Source organism: Protopterus annectens, chromosome 12.part0 (assembly GCF_019279795.1).
Source record: "Protopterus annectens isolate FY-2018-M chromosome 12.part0, PAN1.0, whole genome shotgun sequence".
NCBI classification, from domain to species: Eukaryota; Metazoa; Chordata; order Ceratodontiformes; family Protopteridae; genus Protopterus; species Protopterus annectens.
In genome coordinates, this window is record NC_056746.1 from 3,591,085 (window position 1) to 3,606,779 (window position 15,695).

The 15,695-nt window shown below is 42.9% G+C and overlaps 1 protein-coding gene across 1 annotated transcript in view; it reads left to right on the forward strand.

Annotated features, from left to right (window-relative positions):
• The window catches only part of LOC122817306 (serine/threonine-protein kinase SMG1-like), a gene marked incomplete in the record, with an annotated part of 2,898,779 nt that overhangs the window by 1,266,491 nt on the left and 1,616,593 nt on the right, over nucleotides 1–15,695 (forward strand).

Here is a 15,695-nt window from a genome sequence, read left to right on the forward strand (position 1 = left end):
TATTTCTTGCTGGATAGGATTCCTTATTACTGCCTGTGTTCCGTTGTTTAAGGACCTCGTATATTATAGGCCCAGTCCTAAGATTTCTTATTTTGCCATTTGCCATGTTGAATATTTGGGGCAAGAAGCATCCATTTTGGCATTTGTATTGTTTTTGAGATATTTTAAGTAAATCATCTGAATTCAGGTTTTGCACTTAAAACCTAAAGATAGCTGTGGAGTGAGTCAGGTTCAGAGTCTGAAAGATGTTCATAGGGATCACTAAATCCTTTTCCATGGGAAATGACCACCAGTGTATGTCTGATCTTCTGGACCGACTTCTAGAGCTGAGTGGGTGATCATACTGATAACTACTGCAGTAGCCTTAGCTAATGTGTGTTATATCCTGGCAAGAATATAACAGTCGGCCGTCTTCTAAAGCTTCAGGGCACCTTTTGTGTACCCAGGCTGTCAAGCAGAGCTGATTGAGGCAAGTTTGGGAGCAAAGCCCTTCAGAGCCTTGCTGCCTTTAAAACGTACACCCCTCCAAGGCTTTTGAGAATCAATAGTTGGTTTGTTCATTTCTTGTCTGTCAGTTGGCTTTGAGGAATAAGGAGTTGTTAGTAAGTTGTTTCTTATGGTCCAGAGTTGCAAGGTTTGATTCTCTCAACCTGCATTACCTGTGTGACTCTCTGCAAGTCACTTAACAAGACACTGCTCCCGGGATGAGTCTGAAAAAAGGTCCATAAATATAAGTTAAATGTTTGGCAGATAAGTTCCCTTTGAGGGGAAAAGACTTCCATTTTCTTAAATTTTGTTGGTTTTATTACTTTTCCCTTCAGGAAAGTTATTTTAAAGCTAGGAGTGTTATGTCACGCTCTTGAATAACATTCTTTTAAATAGAGCACTCTTTCAGTTTAAAAGTAGTGTATACTAACTGAAAATATATTTTTTGTGGAGAAATTTTGTTTTTCCATTGTTGGGCTGCCGTAGTGTTTTAAAGTGCTTTTTACTGTGGTTTCTGTGAAGATAAATATATATGTAAAATAAAGAAATAACTTTTGTGGACTGGTGGTTTTACTGGTATTTGCTGCTTCTCTTCTCTAGAAAAGAGGCACCATTTTTGGCTTAACCATGGAACAGTCTGCTGATCCATTGATCAGACCTAGTCACAAAAAGAAACTTAAGGAAATAGTCTTTGCCACCACAGTAATCTAGCGGTTTGCCTCAACCACAGGCAGGTATCTTTGCTGTGGGCATTTTGTACTTCATACCACTCATATTTTACCTAGTGTTCCTCTAATGTAGCATTTACAGCCACTGTAGTCCAGAGGTTAGCCATGTTTTGTGCAGCTGTTTGGAGTCTCCTCAATGGGCAAAAGAGAGCCAATTTTGTTGGCCCTGGGAGAGAGAACGGTGAAGGTTTCTCTCTTGTCAGAATGCTGTTCCCATCCCTGGGGAAGCAGCTGCTGCCATTAACATGTTTGGGCCCATTTTTCCTGTCAAAATGAAACTGAAAAATAAGCATGTATCTCCTCTGCAGATTTCTTTAGATTTCTTTAGATAAGAGTAGTTTAGTGGGATTGGCTAAGTGTTTAATTAAAGCCATTGATCCTTCTCGTAAAGTGGTTTCTGGTTTAAAAAAGGGGGGTTCTTCTATTCCTGAAGAGATTCAAGATTCTAAATCTGAACAGGAAGATGCATGTATAGATTCAGTGTTTTGTCCTCAGATTTTTGATTCACCCAGAGTAGAGAGCAGGGTTTCTGATTCTTGCTGTGGGGGTCTCTTTGAGACTATGGCTAGAATGTTCCAGTGTTTTCAATGGAAGAACACTGAGGATTCTCAGTCCCTCCGAACATATACTGTACATTGTTTTATGATTTTCCAGACCCTACACCCATTCTCCTGTCCTGTACACTTTAGGGGCTGCATGTCTTACTGCCTGCAGTTTTCCAGCTAGCCAGCTGTTCCTAAAAAGGCAGATAAGATGTGTAACGTTCCTCAGTCTGTTACTTTTCTGTACACTATTCCCAAACTTTATTCAGCAGCTGTATCCTTACTTGATTCCACTGCTGCTAAGCACTTAGTTAATTCCAAAGCTATTCTTTTTAATAATGATGGGAAAATTATTGATAGGTATGGTGAAAAAAGCGAACACTGCAACTTTGATTTTCAGAATTTTGGATTGTTAGGCTTGTACGTTTGTTCTGACAAATTGTGAAAAGTATAAGAAATGTTTCATCTACACTTTGTTAGGATGAAAAATCTGGCTTAAATAATTTTCTTCAATTGCACCAGGTCACTAATCCTTGTTTGCTGTACATGTATGACTCTGATTCTTCCAGAGCTATGACCACTGGTACTCTTAAGGAGGTTTGCTTGGATGCATTCTTAGAACCTCCCAGGTGATGTAAAAATGAGATTTTAAATTCTTCCTTGGATAGAGATTTAGTTTTTGTCACGTCTGCTGCAGAGCTGATCAAAATGTTTGATGAAATGGGCAAGCTGATCTGTGGAATCACTAACATTTTTCAACCCCCCTTTTTCAAATTGTCCAAGGGATTTTCTTACCCACTTTTGGCAAAACAACAGAATGAACAGCCTCAACCGAATCCAGGTAAACAGAAATTTAAGATGAAATGGCAGGGAGGTTCTAATAAGTCTCAAACCTTCCAAATCCAAAGATAGGCCCAACAAGTCGGACTGTTCGAGACCTTGTGACCTGTTCCACCCTGGCCCCTTTACTCTTCCAGAAAGTCTGAATCTCCATTTTTCGCTTTGGTAACCGATTTCAGACAAATGACGATGGGTGGAAATTCCTCCTTTTCAAGGGATGATTCCTCATCCTGCAGATTAGACTCTCTTGTTTCCACCTGTTCAGCACATGCTGTCCCAAGGATGATAGAAGCAGTTCCTCGTTCCTAGATGGGGAAGGGTTTTTATTCAAGGGTGTTCCTAGTGCCAAAGATAGAAAATGCTTGAAGACCAGTTCCGGTCATACCTCCCAACCGTGCTGAATTCCTCAGTATTTTCTGTTTTTGGGGTTCAAAATAATAGGGTGCCACACATTCCTGAGTGGCCCCTTCAAATCCCGATTGTGTTTTCATAATCAAAATGTTTCACATGGGAATGCACACACTGTCACTAATAAGTTTGCAGTTCACTGACCTTTGCTTTCTTGTTTTTTGTAAACGAGACATACTCTAGTATGGGTCTTTCATTTGCATCTCTGGGGACTAATAATAATGCAGCGATAAATAGACTGCGCAGAAAAGAGGATAACATCTCATAACACATCTAGTGCACAATCAACAGCTACATCGTTATTTCTAGTAACTATCAACTGGTGTCATCAAAGTACACTTCGAGATGTATAAAGAAATACAACTCTTAAAAATAAATCTCTTACACATGCATATCCAACTACACTAATCATTTACAAGTTATGGTGTGATATGCACAATACTGATTAATTATGCATTTGAAATGATATGTATATAGATGCTAGAAGAACATTTCTGAGAATAGCTAAATATAATTTCATCAGATCATTTTTAAAGGTTTTTCACTCAGTAACATGGTCAAGGTGCGAGTTAGAAACAGAAGAGGAATAGCATGTTTGGTTTATGAAGCGTTCATCATTGTTTTCTGGTACATTTAAAAAACTACAGTTAACATATTTATGAATGCCACTGTCCATGCCACAAAAACAAGATAAAGAAATCATAAATTAAAAGCGTATCTGCTTAATAATGGTAGGAGTACTAATGTTTTTAACGAGATTAAAATTCCTTTATTGATCAACAGTCTTGTGTGTTTGTGCCACAAGCAGCTACTGTCACAAGAAAACATATTCAGGTAATTTATTATTAATTTAGTGCATCTACAGAAATTGAAATGTATAATTTATTATCTTTACAATCCATAAAGAATAGTCTGTTGCATAGCTTGGTGTACTACAGCATTAATATTGTATTTGGTGGTAATATTGAGATTTTTCTTCTGCTTAATACATACTGTATATGATCTCCTAATCTGTTGTCCACAAAGAAAACAATCAGTTCCAATAACAATATAGTATGTCAAATGCTATTAAATATGAAGGAAAGTTCTATGTTTGGAAAGGATTCTTCAGTTTGCATTTAAGAATGAGTGGGGTTAGATGACTTTGAGACAACCTTGCTTGCAATATGATTCATCAACCATATCTAGACACATGCCTGTTTAATGACATAGTATAACTTCATTTTATTTGGCATGATGGACTATGAGTAAGAAAGTGCCTTGTATTACCGTGTGTGTGTGTGTGTGTGTGTGTGTGTGTGTGTGTGTGTGTGTGTGTGTGTGTGTGTGTGTGTGTGTGTGTGTGTGTGTGTGTAATGCCCCAGTTGCTGTATGGTGGTGGGTAGAGAATACCACAGGCTTTGAACCCTGTACCTTGGGCCCAGGTGGTAAGAGCTTGAATTCCCTACCCACCACCATTTGTAAAAAAAATTGCAGATTTTTGCCTATTTGTTCTGTTCCTCATAAAATCTGTGGATGTAATGGGATCCTATCTCGCCTACATTAATAACTGATGGGCTCGGAGCCGATCCATCGGCTCCAACTCGGCCAACTAATACACTAGCACGAAGTCTCTCATTGGCTGGGCTACTCCCTATCCCAGGATGCACTACACCTGCTTCCCCAGATCTCGTTTGCCGCTTTACAAGCTGGACGTGGTCTCGACTTGGCTGGAGCTAAGTGGTCCTTTCTTTACCTTTACTGGTCTTTGACCTTGGGTTTTTTCTATATATATTAATAAAACAGCTGTTTTAACAGCTATTCTTTGTAAATTTGTTATATCTTCAGTTTGTGTCAAGTGATTTCTGGTACTTTATTTTTGCAGTCGGGCAAGGCCCGTTTAAGTTAGAGGGCCTTTGCCCTACCTTTGAGTGCTGTTTTAAGTGGTGTTATTATTGTTAATTGTTTTTTTTTTCGGACCAAGCCCGTTTAAATTAGAGGGCTTTGGGCCGCTGAACTTGTTTTGTCTGCGTCTGTTCACTGTGTTCTTGTCTGAGGTAATTTTTCCTCTCAGTTCTCGTGCCTTGTGTCTCGCGCTCTTCAGTTAATATATTTTTATTGCTTGTACGAGGGCCTGTATTATGTCAAAAGAGCAGAAGTCAGGCTTTAAGAAATGCACTCGGTGCAATTACAAAATGTCCATTACAGACAGCCATTCAATTTGCGTTTATTGTTTGGGGCCGAAACATCTACAGGAGACATGTAGTGTCTGTCATGCTTTCTCGTGTAGGGTTCTTCAAGAACGCAAAAACAAACTGATACTGAAAGGGCTTATTAAAACCTCCTTTGAGGAAGCCTTAGATCCTCCTGTTGCTTCCAAAAAGAAAAGAGCGTCGGCTCCGACAAGTCCGTCGGAACCGACTACTAAAATGCAAAAATTGACTTCTTCTTCCTCTGCTCCACTGACTTCAGGGCCGAGGGTCGAAGGGTCTGCCTCGATGCCTGTTTCCTTGGCTCCATTAGTTTCGGAGCCACAGGTTGGAGTATCGAGTGGTGAATCACCTCCATCGGTTCCAATGGCTTCGAGCCGGTGGAGGTGTGCAGCTCAGACTCTTCCCCCTCGGCTCCGAAGAAAGCTCCTTCGGCGCGGGTTGTGGTCCATGCTGTGGTGGAACCGGCGCCGATAGTGTTGAAGCCTTTTCGGAGCCGGTCCCCTACTCTCTCGGAGCCGAGAGGAAAGTCTTCTCGTCGGTCTACCTCCTCTAAATCTTCGAGACTGTCTGATCAGGATCTGGATAGGATGATACAGAGGCTTTTCCAGTCTCCAGTTTTTGCTAAAATGGTCTCTGCTCCAGCCCAGTTTGCTTCGGAGCCGATTCCTCCTCCAACCTCCTCGGAGCCGTTGGAGTCAGTGGTGGTGGAGCAAAGCAGAGCCATACGGTCGGAGCCGAGACCCCTTCGAGGTCTGTCTGTTCCAACTGTGCTTCCTACCCTGTCCTCCGGTTCAGGGTTTGGTACTGCGACTTCTTCAGCCGGGCTCGAGGGGAACACTTTGGGATTGGGTGCTTCGGTGCCTAGTCTTCCCCTCGGAGCATCGGCTGCTGGAATTCCCAGTACCATCGTGGCCTCTAGACCAGTGACCTCCATGGAGTCTGGAGGTCCGGCCTTTGAGGCCATGAGGAGCGCGCTGGCCATGCCTTTGCCGGTTCAGCAGGCTTCTACCTCACCGTCCCTAGACTTGGAGACTGGTGCTTCTGTTGTGTTGCAGTCCCCCGGCAGCGGGGCCCCAGGGCCTGAGGATACCCCCATCGGGTTCCCTTCTTCCGGGAGGTCCGTCCGAAACTGCTTCGGACGAACCCCCACGGAAGAAATTGTGCAAGAGGAAGCACGTAGACTCCCAAGATGAGTCTGTTACATCGGATACTGACCTCGATGATGCAGAAGGGTCCCCCAAATCATCTTCGGATGATATCTCTTTCTCAGATATCTTGGAGATTCTGAGACAGAGAGGTGATTGGCAGGCCAAAACCCCTTCAGCTGAGGAGTCAAGTCTTCCTCAAGGCCTTTGGGGCCCAGCCTTCCGCCTCCTGGGTGTCTCCGCCCTTCGATGAACTCCTTGATTTGGTTTCTCGAAGGGCGTGGGAACACACTGATTCTGTGGAACCGGTGCCTGCGAGACCCAATAAGTTTCTGTCAGCCCCCCCCAGAAGGAATTTCTGACGAAGGGTGTGCCTGTAGATGCTATGGTGGTGGCTTCTGCCACACAGCAGGACGTGGCAGAGGCTTCAACGTCTGTCCATCCTCCTAATAAGGATTCCAGGAGCATGGATAGGTACGGGAAGCGTACCCTGTCTTCAGCAGCCTTTACCCTACGGTCGCTGAATTATTTATGTCATTTTACTAGGCTCCAAAGGGACCTCCTTAAAGAGCTAAATGTCTCCCTCACTGGTAATCTACCTGAGGCGCTGGCCCCGACTGTTGGCGCCCAGATGACTACCCTGTTATCCATCGTTAACTCGTCCATGAGGCTCATTTCGTATGCGGCCGAAGGGGCGAGTAGAGCAGCGGGAACAGGCATTGCCCTCAGGAGACACGCCTGGTTACGCTTGTGTTCATTCGCGGAGGCCTTCAAGTCTTCCTTCGCCGACTCCCCCTTTGATGGGTCATCTTTGTTTGGACCCAAGGTGAAGGACACACTAACTCGGTGTGAACAAGAGGGCAAGACTCTGACTGCCGTTGGGGCCCGTTTTTCCGCTCCTTCTAGGCCTTACACCAAGGCTCAGAGAGGAGGGAAAATGTGGTTCAGAAAATCTCAGAAGTCCTTCCCTACTCCACCCAGTGATTCCCCCTCCAGAGGCAGGGGGGGGGGATTCTGGAAGACGCCGCCCTAGAGGTGGCAGAGGCCCCCGTAACTCTAGAGACCGCGACTCCTTTCGTGGGTCTTCATACAACCAGCGTCCCTGAGTTGTTGCCCGACTGTGCAACTCCGGAGCCAGTCGGGGGTCGTTATGCGGCGCATCCACAAGCTTGGAAATCCATAACAAGCGATCAGTGGGTGCTTCGCATTATTACCGGAGGATATATCATCCCCTTCAACAAACCCCCCCCCCTTTCCTTAAGGGAAATCCCGGACGTACCACCCAGTCAGCGGGATCAGGCAGCAATAGAGGTTTCAAAGCTGCTAGAAAAAGGAGCCATCCAGCCTGTCCCCACCGACCAGATCGGATCAGGAACTTACTCAAGATTATTTTTGGTACCAAAAAAGACAGGGGACTTAAGGCCCATTTTGGACCTCAGTTCATTGAATCGTTTTGTGCAAAAGTCCAAATTCCGAATGGTCACCCTTCAATCTATTCTTCCTTTGCTGGAGAAAGATGCATGGATGTGCTCCATAGATCTCCAGGACGCTTACTATCACATTCCGATAGCTCAAGAGTCCAGGAGACACTTACGCTTCCGCCTCGGAGTCAGTCATTTCCAATTCCGAGCACTGCCCTTTGGTCTCACCACAGCCCCCAGGGTGTTCACCAAGTGTCTGGCAGTGGTGACTGCTCACCTGAGGAGTCTGGGATTCCAAGTGTTTCCATGCCTAGACGACTGGCTCCTTACTGCCACCTCCGAGCATCTACTATTCCAGGCGCTCAATGCCACGTTCACCTTGGGCCGTTTCTTGGGGATTACGTTCAATTGGCAAAAATCTGTACTACAGCCATCTCAGCGTATTACTTTTATAGGCGCAGACTTAGACACAAAAAGAATGCGCGCCTTTTTACCGGCAGCAAGAATTCAGGTTCTACAAAATCAAGTCAAATCCTGTCTTCCCCTATTAAGAGCCCCGGCCCATCGGATTCTACAACTGTTGGGTTCGATGGCGTCAACCATACTCTTAGTCCCTTTAGCCAGACTTCACATGCGAATATTACAATGGCTTCTGTCGGTTCAATGGTCCTATCAGGAACTTCCCTTGAACCATTTAGTCATGATCATGGAGAGTTGCCATCGGGATCTACGTTGGTGGCTTCTCCAATCCAATCTCGACCAAGGGCGACACTTTATTCCTCAACGTCCCGTTGCCACTGTGACTACGGACGCCTCCCAGGTAGGGTGGGGGGGTCATTACCTGGACAGGTCGGTCCAAGGCACATGGCAAATCCAGGAAACGCATTTGCATATCAATATCCTGGAGATGAGAGCGGTACTCTTGGTACTTCAAGCTCTCCATCACGCTCTTCCGCAAGGTCCGATTGCTATCCTATCCGACAACATGTCAGTGGTTTGGTATATAAACAAGCAAGGTGGAACCAGGTCTTACCCACTGTGCAGAGAAGCCATGAGACTTTGGCACTGGGCGGTAGCTACCAACCGCTTTCTAATGGCAACGCACATACCGGGGAAATCCAATGTGATTGCGGACAGATTAAGCAGAACCATTCTTTTACCCCATGAGTGGTCCCTCAACCAGAGAGTAGCTGCGAAAATCTTCGACAAATGGGGTCTCCCTTGCTGCGATCTGTTTGCCAGCCCTCACAATGCGAAATGCAGAGAGTTCTTCACACTATTCCCCTCCCAGGGACAGATTCCCAGGGACGCTCTGACCCACATTTGGCCCCCCGGTCTTCTTTACGCCTTCCCTCCGTTTCCCCTCCTACCGAGGGTAATACAGAAGGCCATTTACCTGGAGAGAGAGATGATTTTGATTGCCCCGCACTGGCCTCGTCAAGTTTGGTTCCCTTTCCTACAGAGGCATGCGGTAGAGGGTCCATGGTTTCTGGACCCGGTGCCAGACCTGTTGACTCATCAGTCAGGACGGCTTCACCCGTCTCTCAGGTCCTTGAAGTTGGTGGCATGGTTACTCCACTTCCATCCTTAGTCCAAGACAATTCTCTTTCTCCGGACGTGATCCACATATTGTCTTCTTCTCATAAACCTTCCACTGTCAAACTTTATTCCAGCAAATGGAAAAGGTTTGTCTTCTGGGCTCAGGAATGGGGTATTAGACCCCCTTACTGCACCAGTATCGGAGGTTCTGAATTTCCTGGCCTCCCTTTTTCAGTTGGGCTCTTCAGTTTCTACCATTAAGGTTCAGCTAGCGGCTATCTCTAATTTTCATGCTTCCTTTGAACCTTCATTGATGTCTCACAAACTTTGTAAGGCTTTCCTTAAAGGAGCATGGCTCCTTAGGCCTCCAATATCTCACCCTGTCCCCCCTTGGGACTTGAATATGGTTCTTGCTGCCCTAACTGCCCGTCCTTTCGAACCAGCTGCTACCTGCGATTTAAAATTTCTGTCCTGGAAAACAGCCTTTTTAGTGGCCATAACTTCCGCCAGGCGGGTTTCAGAACTTCAAGCTCTTTGTTCTGATCCTCCCTATTTGATTTTTCACAAGCATAGAGTTTCTTTGAAATTAAACCCCTCCTTTTTACCAAAGGTAGCCTCTTCCTTCTGTATTCAACAAACTATAGAGCTCCCTGTGTTTTTCCCAGAGTTCTCTAATAATGCAGAATATATCTTGCATCAATTGGACGTCCATAGACAACTGCGTTTTTACTTGAATAGAACCGCTCACACGCGGAAATCAAATCAATTGTTTCCTTTGCAATGAACAAATTGGGTCAACCAGTAGCAAAAACCTCCATAGCTAAATGGATTAAAGATTGTATCATTTTTATTTATTCACAGGCTAACAAAGAGCTTCCCTTTCCAGTCAAGGCTCATTCTACCAGGGCAATAGCTACTTCTGTAGCTTTTCACTCCAAATTATCTATAGATGATATTTGTGCTGCGGCAACCTGGACTTCTCCGCACACTTTCATTTCTCATTACAAATTGGATGTGGTTTCTCGAGGCAGGGCTTCCTTTGGTTCCACAGTTCTCAGGAGTGTTTTCCAATGAGCCACCCGGGATTTAGGTGCTAGGGACGCTGTCCCATCAGTCATGAATGTAGGCGAGATAGGATCCCATTACATCTTTTAGTTATGTACTTACAATAACTTCGGATGTATGGGATCCATCTCGCCTACATTCATAAGTACCCACCCTCCTTCCCCCTTCCATTCGGATTTAGAGGAGCTGTAGTCCCATTTGGAGATCTTTCTTGAAGAACCTTAGTTGGTTGTAGTGACTACTAGTTTTTCTGTGTTTGCATGGATGTATGAAAGCGAACAAACAAGATCTGGGGAAGCAGGTGTAGTGCATCCTGGGATAGGGAGTAGCCCAGCCGATGAGAGACTTCGTGCTAGTGTATTAGTTGGCCGAGTCGGAGCCGATGGATCGGCTCCGAGCCCATCAGTTATGAATGTAGGCGAGATGGATCCCATACATCCGAAGTTATGGTAAGTACATAACTAAAAGTTTCTGTATTTTTGTTGTTACACATCAGTAGTGCAGTGGTAGCATTGTTGCCTGACAGCTACAGGTTCGCTGGTTGGATTCTTGGCTGGGGTGCCTTCTGTGTGGAGTCTGCATGTCCTCCCTGTGTTTGTGTGGGTTTTCTCTGGTGTTATCTTACAAAGATGTGTCTGGAGAGTTTCTCCCTTGGCCTCTGCTGAAAATTGGCTTTTGTTCCAAGTCAGACTTTCCTGATTGACAAATGTTAAATAAAAATGACAAGCATTTGAATTTCAGACTTCATTTTCTTCAGAAAGTACATGGTAACACAAAACCTTTTATTCTAGCAATTTTTTAAGTTTATAAGATGGATATTTTGAAATTTGTCCCTATTTATGGGACTGTATTCCCCCATTATTGGCTTCATCCAGGTCTTTTTGCGCTAAGGTCGAGAGCTATGGTAAGAACTGAATTCATTGAATATTTTTGGGGGCTGTGTTCCGCAGTTACCTACTTTGTCCAATTGTTTTTTGCTAAGAAGGTGGAGAGCTATGGTGAGGACTGAATTCACTGAATATGTTTGGGGGCTGTACTCGCCCATTATTGGCTTTGTTCGGGTGTTTTGTACTAAGAGGTTTACAGCTATGGTGAGAACTGAATTGACTAAATGGTAGCCATTTAAGTTTCATTCTCCCTCTCTGTCACAAAACAGCTGATTTGGCATAGTGGTTTATAATAATGACTGACTGTTTTGCACAGGGTCCTGGGTTCAAGACTTGACAGTGAAATGTATGGTGGTAACACAGCATTTTATTCTAGCAACTTTCCAACATTATACAAGCAGTATTTAAAATGTGTCCCTGATTTTGGGGCTTTTGTCCCCCCCCCCCCAAATAACGTTTGGCTTTATTCAGATTTCGTGTGCTGCAAAGTTCAGAGATGCAGCTGAGTGTTAAGTAGATTTTACAAGGAGCCGAGTGCAGCAGAGGAGAAAACTTTAGTGCTGCTTATACTGAGTCTGCTTGCATTGTTAATAGCACAACAGGTAACTGGTAGTGTACTTGCTTTTGATGCAGAAGGCTGTGGGTTCTACTCCCACAGTAAGTAGATGCATTGCTGATACTGTACTGTGTTGCAAAGGGGGTGGATGCTGCAGTACTTTTTGGTGAATATACGTAGTAACTATGAACCTGTTATCAGTTTGCCATCCATTCCCTATTGCAATATTATTAGTTTATCATATTTTTAGTGTAACATAGGCAATTTATTCCTCAAGGGCAACAGGCACTTTATTTGTACACGAAACAATGAAATATCAAGTTGTTTACTAGCAGCAACCTTTTCATTAGTTACAGATCTCTTTAATGTGGAATTAGATGATTTTTACTTCAGAGATTGTGCATATTTACTAATACTGGTGGACTGTAGAAGTTTGAGTAGACTTTTATGATGGAAATGTTCTGAAATGGGCAGTTTTTTCATTATTGGTGCATGCATTTTGTTTCATTGTTTACTGGAAAAATGTTTAAAACAATAAATTTAAAATGCCCTCTAAAGCTGTACCATATTGTACAATGAATATAATTCAATACAATCAGGAAGGTGCATCAAAGAGCATGTGTAGGTTTCTTGTGCAAGGGGCCTGTGATCTGAAAACAGCCCAAAGTTAATCTGCCACTGGCAAAATGTATTTTCTTTGAATGTGGGTTTCAGTGCTGTTTCAATGAATGTGGGTTTCAAGGGCAGATAATTTTTAATGCTAAGTCTATTTTCATTGTGAGACTGCATTGCTTTGTTTAGCAGATATTTATTAATGTTTGTGCTGTAAAATGCAAAATAAAACTTTCAAATGAAGTCCAAATCATCACAGAAGTAAAGCAAGTATGCACACTAGTGTTTATGGTAAATGGGGTGAAATAGCCAAGTAATGGTTCATTTGAATGGCTGCGGGGGGGGGGGGGCTCCATTCCACCATGATTTTGTGAGGGGGAAGGTCGGCAAACTCAAACAGCCCCGGCTGAGCTATACCTCTCAACTGTCCAGAGTTTGCAGAATGAATAGATTTTTGCTTCTTATTTTTGGTTTGTTCCACGGTGGTGCAGCGGTTAGTGTTGTCACCTCGCAGCAAGATGTTCTCCAGTTCGATTCTCTGCTGGGGCACCTTCTGTGCAGAGTCTGCATGTCCTCCCTGTGGGTTTCCTCCGGGTGCTCCGGTTTCCTCCCACATCCGAAAGACATGCAGTAGGTGGATTGGACACTCTAAATTGGCCCTGGGTGTGTTTGTGTGCCTTCTGTGGAAGGTTGGGTGCCGGGCTGGCAACTCAACACTGTAAAACTCCACTGCCAATCATGAGCAGACAGATGATCCGCTGTGGCGACCCCTAACTGGGAAAAAGCTGAAAGAAGATGATTTTTGGTTTGTTCCTCCTAAAATTTGTGTTTTTTCTGGCAAATCGTTTAGGATTTAAGTCCCTAAATAATGACAGACACGGAGTTTCAGACTTCATAACCTTCAGAAAAATGCATGCTAAAGCAAGACCTATTCTATCAACTATCTCAGTTTATACAAGAGCAATTTTTAGTACTGTTTATGTTCCCCCAATATATTTGGCCTTGTCCAGATTTCCTGCATTAACAGGTTGAGAGGTACTTGCAAATAAATTGCTTTGTAGAATTAGGCAAAATCAGACCTCTCAACTGTCCCCGATTTTGGCTCAAAATGTTGCTCTTCCCCTAATAATACCTCCGCAAAATGGCAATTTTGGAAGAAAACATGGAGGGTTTACAATTAATAAATAACTGTAATAATCAGAGTTATAGATTACTTTTATTTCAGAAATGCATGTAGATTCCTTTTATTTTGTCAGCTGCTCAGGTTAGCAGTACTAATATTAAAAAACGGTCCCTTCTTTGACAGGTTCCCAGCTGTATTGTGTGGCTATTTTATATTTTTGCATCACATTTATGGTCCGTTTTTCATAAAATTGTGTTTTTTGGCAAATTAGTGGCAAATCATTAAAGACTGAAGTTAGAAAATGACAGACATTTGAGTTTCAGATTTCATACCCTTCAGAAAATTCATACTATTGCAAGACCTACTATTCCGTTATCTTTCTAAGTTTATAAGAGCAACATTTAAACATTATTCTTATTTTTGGGCCTTTGTCCCACTTCTGTGTATGGCTTTGTCCAGATTTCCTGCTCTGAGGTTGAGAGGTGTGACAAATGTGTCAGGGCCATCACAGTCAGCCAGAGACATTTCAAATTTTGACATACTTGTTGCACTCCACTCCCCTATGTAGGGACAGTGGATGTGTCCAAGCAAGGCAAGGAGCAGATATACAGTGTAAATGTGCAGAGTATCCCCCCATCCAAGGTAGACACAAGTACTACAGTGGCTTTTCATCTGTCCTTGATTTTGCAGAATGTTCTGGTTTCTGTCATATTTTTATACTGTTGATTTATGATTATTATTCAGAAAGTGCCTGTTGCTCTGTGTTTAAGTAGCAATGCTTTAATGAACATCAGGTAAACTTGTCTGTGATTGTAAGATTCGAGTAAGCTTTAATAAGCATACTGTTAAAGAATTGCCAACTTTGAATGTCTTTCTGTTGTTGCCATGCAGAGAATACTTAAATAACTAGATAATGTGTAAGCCTTTGGTATTGAAATGCATATGACAGTATTTGTAATAAAGAACAGGATTACATTATTTTGACAAAACTCATTACATTTGTTGGAGACTTGGTCATCTTTGCAGGCTTTACCTGTAAACTAAACAGAATGCCAATCTATCATGTGTGGTCCATAACCTGTGCAATAATCCTTTAAGCAATTTATCTTTAGCTTATTTCTTGTTTGCTTTTCATTTTTTACTTTGATCATGTTTTCCCCATGAAACAAGTTGATAGTTGTCAGGCAGCAGGTCTTTTTTGGATAAACATTTTTACAAGTGGGGTTATCACAGAGATTGCTTCTTTCAGCACGTTACTTGGTTCTTCAATAAAGCTGAATATAAATTATAATTAGAACTGCAGTGCAAGGATAAGTGGTTTGAGGTGAGTGCTGCTTGTTTTTCTTGTACTTGATTGCATTGAAATATTTTTTTCTTCTACACTTCATTTTGTCTTGCTTGGACTCTCATAACGACTGATTGGCACTCAGGGCAGTGTATTTAATTAAAGTTACAGTTTTTGTGGTTTTGAGCATAGTTCCTCCTCTTACTAGCTGTCCGAACCCCTTCAGCTGTCTCCTGCAGCCCCCCTTTGATTTGAAGTCACCAGCCGCCTCTGCACACCATATTGACAAAATCAAATGATAAAGAAAACCAGTGGGCCCTGATGAATCCAACATACATCCAAGAATCTTGTGTACAAACGTGTTGGTCACAGAACAAGCAAGCACATTAAAAGTAAATGTTTTAAAATGTAAAATACAAGTTGATTTGATGAAGTCCATTTGGTGGAAGAAAGAGCTTATCACACCATACTGAAGATTTCTGTGGTGTTTTTTGTGGTCTTAAGTCCCTTTTTTTAATTTGGGAGGAGGTATTTTTTTTATAAAATTTTAGACAAGCAGAGACTTGGGTATGTCAGTTGATCTTGCAAAGGAAGAATAAAAGAAAAAGATAATTGACCTGTTAAATACGTGAAAAAAGATTAAGTGACCATATTCAGAGTGTGCTTTATCCGTTAGATTCTTGTGCATGTCAGATATTGGTATCCCACAATTCCTTTGGAGTGGGCAGGGGTTACATAATTATGCATGCAAAATGTATGTTAATCAGCATCCAGATTTTTGGCCAAGTGTATCTACTTTTTGTGAACCGTTGTCAAGATTTTTGATTCCATGTTGAGAGGTATGGTTCTGGGTCTGTCTTTCCTAA